This window comes from Procambarus clarkii, chromosome 32 (genome assembly GCF_040958095.1).
Source record: "Procambarus clarkii isolate CNS0578487 chromosome 32, FALCON_Pclarkii_2.0, whole genome shotgun sequence".
In the NCBI taxonomy this organism is placed as follows: Eukaryota; Metazoa; Arthropoda; class Malacostraca; order Decapoda; family Cambaridae; genus Procambarus; species Procambarus clarkii.
In genome coordinates this window covers 17,880,019-17,885,018 of record NC_091181.1, presented here as the reverse complement: position 1 = coordinate 17,885,018, position 5,000 = coordinate 17,880,019, and the positions used below count along the sequence as shown (strand labels likewise).

Here is a 5,000-nt window from a genome sequence, read left to right as displayed (position 1 = left end):
ATCAAAGCTAAATTCAGGGGCCAGATTCACGAAGCAGTGACGCAAGTACTTACTAACGTGTACATCTTTCCTCAATCTTTGACAGCTTTGGTTACATTTATGAAATAATTTACAAGCGTGAAAACTTCCCAAATTACTGTTGTTATTGTTATAAACAGCCTCCTGGTGCTTTGGAGCTCATTAACTGTTTAATAATTGTAAACAAAGCCGCCAAAGATTGAGAAAAGGTGTACACGTTAGTAAGTACTTACGTCACTGCTTCGTGAATCTGGCCCCAGGAGAGGACGGGTGATCAAGATAACAGATAGAAGAGAGGACATAGTCCTCACACCCAGCCAGGCAGAACTAACCCTATATATCTTTGGAAGACAAACACACAAAACAAGAGTAACAATGAACGGAATAGTAGTGTACAGAATCCAGGAGCTTCCTCTCAGCCCAATAGGAACAACATAAGAAATTTAAATTGCTTCTACAGAAATGCCAGAAGCCTGGTGAATAAATTTGATGCTTGGTGTGCATATGCTGAGTCCGAAACTGAAGACATCTTTGGCATTATTGAAACATGGGGACGAGAGGACATTATTGAAAGGGAATTCCTCCTCCCAGGGTATCATCCATCGTTCAGTAAGGCCAGAACAACAGGAGCAGGTGGTGTAATGCTGTATGTGAAGGACATGAAGGTAACCAACAAAGAGGGACTGAACACCATGGGTTCCTCAGAGTGTGTATGGTGCAATGTACTGGCTCAAGATGGTAACATACTGACAGTGGGAGTATGCTACAGGACTGACACAGCAACAGCAGAAGAAGTTACTGATCTGCATAATGTGATCAGTGTGGCGTCACAAACCCAAAATCTTATAATGGGGGACTTTAACCACGAGACAATAGACTGGGTAAATCTAACATCACAAGCAGAAGGAGATTAATTTCAAGACCTGTTGCAGGACTCATAACAGGGCATGATCGATCTAATTCAAGTAGAGGAAAAGCTTACTCCATCGTGTGATCACATTATTCTAAGATGGAATACAATTACAGAAACTCTTGTAAAGGTCCAGGATGATGACCTTCTAGATTACCACCGAGGAAACTATCAGGGAATAAGCGAGAAATTGCAAAACATCCCATGGAGGGAGCTGATAAGTGATCATGGCATGGAAACATCATGGGAAAATTTTAAAAAGGTCATTACTGAACTCGTGCAAAGATATGTGAAAAAAAGAGAGAAAGAAAAGAAAGGAAACAAGCTGGATAAGACAAGTAGTAAAAAGAGCTTTGTTAACTAAACGGAACTTCTGGAGACGGTATAAATCCATGATGAACATCATTGATTATAAGATATATGAAAGGACATTAAATTCAGGTACCCAGGAAATCAGATTAGCCAAAAGAAACAACGAAAGAAAACTTGCCCAAAACATAAATAAAGATTCAAATTCATTCTCTGCTTATTTACGAAGTAAAACCAAGACAAAGGATTCTGTAGGTCCCCTAAAAGATGAGACTAATCAAGTTATATTGGATAATAAAAGGTCAGAAAACACTCTGAATGAATACTTCACATCCACTAGAAATATTGAAATATATTCACACTAGAAATATTGAATTACATTCCATCACACACACACATGACACATGTTTGAAGGAGGTAAAGAAAATTAATTAAGGAATATAACCCGCATATATAAAATATGCTGCCCGAAACGCTGCGCGTACTAGTGGCTTTACAAGACTGTAAATACTATGCTATGTATTCTCTCTAACCCAATGTACCTTCTTTTATATAAATAAATAAATAAATAACCAAAACATGCGACACAATCAGGAAGAACATTGAGAAACTAAAAGACTCAAAAGTCCCAGATGTGGATGGAATTCAATCCAAAGTCATATAAGGAACTGGCAGATGCACTACATATACCACTGAAACTCCTTTTCAGAAAATTCCTGGACCAAGGGATAGTTCCCCTAGATTGGAAATATGCAAATATTACCCCATTACCGAAAAAAAGTCAGAAAGATCTTGGTAGAAAAACTACTGTCCGATCAGCTTGACATCACACATCTGCAAGCTCATGGTGAGAATCCTAAGGGGGAAAATAATCCCATATCTCCCCAGAGAAAATACCGTAAAATCACCGCAACATGGGTTTGTTACAAATAGTTCCTGCCTCACTAACCTGCTCACATTTCTGGAAACGGACAATTCAGACAAAGGCTTCCGAGAGATTTAGTTTACATAGACTTTGCAAAAGCTTTTGACAAGGTACCACATGAAAGACTTGCAGGGAAATTACAGGCACATGAAATAAATTGGAGAATGCTGGAATAGATAAAACAGTGGTTAAAATAAAGAAAACAAAGGGTCGTGCTAAATGGGAGTGAATCTGACTGGAGAAATGTGGTCAGTGGGGTCCCACAGGAGTCCGTTTTGCAGCCAACACTTTTTGTCATATTCACCAATGACATAGATAAGAATATTACAAACCACATTATCAAATTTGCAGATGACACTAAGATCTATGGTAAAGTGGAAAGTGAAAATGGTATTGAGACCTTACAGAGATCTGTATGAACTGAACTCCTCAAATGGTCAGATGACTGGCAAATGCTTTTTAATGTCCATAAATGCAAGACCTTACATGTGGGGCATAACAATTCACATCACAACAAACCAAATTATAAGCACTACCTTACGACAGATAAATGAAGAAAAGTACGTTGGAGTCAGAATCCATCATTCATTGAAAGCTTTACAACAAGTGGGAGTGGCAGTATAAAAATTAACCAACCCCCGGGAATAATCAAGCGTACCTTTACCTTGAAGGAAAAGAAGGTAGTTATTCAATTGTATAAGTCTCTGGTGCGCCCCCACCTGGACTATTGCATCCAGGAATGGCGACATCATCTTTAGAAGGACATAGTTGCTCTGAAGAAAGTGCAACACCAGGCAACAAACATCATTCCAGAGCTAAGTCATCTCACGTATCAGAAACGGTTGAGGGCCACAGGGCTATCAACACTGCGAACCAGGCATGCCAGGGAGGATCATTGAAATATTAAAAAAATTGTACTATTTGGAGGATGTCGATCCGAACAATTTTTTCAAAAGGTCAGATGTAACACGAACGTGGAACAACGGGTTCAAGCCCAACAAGCCACAATGTAGGACAGAGAACAAGAGATGCTTTTTCACCCATAGGGTTATAAACTCATGGAACCGCCTACCCACCGAAGCCGAAACTGTTAGGTTTTAAAATACATCTGAAAACTCATCAGGGCAAATAGGGAGACATTTGACAAGCCGCCGGGTACCTGCCCTTGTCGAGGCTACTAGTATTAGTGGCCCTCAGATAAATTCATGTAAGAACATGTTTAGTCATATTAAAAATAACATAAATATTAAATGAAAGTTTAAGATTAGTAGAACAAAAATCTAATTAGTTCATTTCAATTATTCACTTACAAAGTTATTGGGAGACCTTGCTCAATCAATAACAAATACAATATTTAGTAAATACTTGGTCTGAAACAAAATAGAACAATAGATGTTGAAATTTCCAGGCAAGTTAAATTGTTATTTGCCAGGTATGTTTTAATTAATTTTTTATGATTAATTAAACCATAATTACTGCTACTGTCTTGCTAACCTGTGTTATGATCCCAGGCTGCCTGAGAAACGAGTCTACCCCTGAGAGTTATTCTGTCAGACCTGACCTAACTAAGATGTCAAAGAAAATATAGGATTGTAAATGTATACATTAAACACTTGGCTAATGTTAGCGAACAGTTAAAAGCATGGGCAGTGAATAAATGTGTGCATAAATGCCTTGACATGATATGTCGAAATGCAGGCGATGAGTCACAGTAACGTGGCTGAAGTATGTTGACCAGACCACACACTAGAAAGTGAAAGGACGGCGACGTTTAGGTCCGTCCTGGACCATTCTCAAGTCGATTGTGAGATTTGAGAATGGTCCAGGACGGACTGAAACGTTGTCGTCCCTTCACTTTCTAGTGTGTGGTCTGGTCAACAGACGTCGAAAGTTTGTGAGGAAGGCATGAGGCTCATGTCAGGGGTCTTGACCTTACTTGAGTAGTGGAAGTCGTGGAAGCAGGATGCAATGTCTTTAAGCTCCTGGTAGCAGAGGAAGAATCTCTATTTACATGGTCCGTCAAGAAAAGAATTAGTCAGGCGTTCTTGTATGAAGCCTGGGGACGACTTCGTGCATGAGTCAGGAAGGAAAGAAGCCCCGTAGAGAAGTTTAAATGGCGATTTTGAGGGCTGAGGAGCACGCCAACGTCCGAAGCTGGGGCCAAGGCGCGCCCTTGTACATCTAACTCTGTGGTAAGCCCATTTTAACCAGTTAACAGTGATTGCCTATAGTTGGTCGAGTGCCCAGCGACCCTAGCAAGTGTCTATTGATATATTAGGCATATTTTGTTAAGACAGACGGCCTAAATAAGGAAATAAAGATGAGGAAGCCAGCTGGAGGGACGAACGGCGCAGTCTTCCTCGCCGAGCTCCTGAGGGCAACTGACAGGGCCAGCTGCTGGCTGCCTCAAGAACGGGGAGCCCAGCCGGGCGGAGGATGGACCAGCCCAAACGTGGGGGAGTCCCCTCACTGCATGTGGAAAGCAGAAAGACGTCAGATGAAGACATTTGTTTTGTGTGAGTATTTTAGTTATTTGTTTATAGGAAACAACTTTATTGGCACATTAATGGGTTGCAGGTTTGTTTGGGGGAAGGAGTTGCTGAGAACTTAGGAGCCAGTAGAGGGAGTTAGTGGATAAAACTCCAAGGCAGTTGAAGGAGCAGTGTACTCTGAGGAAGAGTACCCCCTTAGTGAGGAGTTGGGCCTCAAACTGTGAGAGGAAGAACAGTGAAGTGATGTTTCATGTGCTTCTGTGGCACCAATGGTGAAGCACCATTGCTGTTAAGGAAGACTTCATGGTGTAGGAGCTGGAAGAGCTGTGGAAAACCCTGGTAGAAC

General features: G+C 40.9%; 1 protein-coding gene across 2 annotated transcripts in view; it reads right to left on the bottom strand.

Annotated features, from left to right (window-relative positions):
- Positions 1-5,000, bottom strand: part of LOC123759290 (alkylglycerol monooxygenase) — an 86,377-nt gene that overhangs the window by 1,713 nt on the left and 79,664 nt on the right. The gene's annotated exons all lie outside the window — the stretch shown is intronic.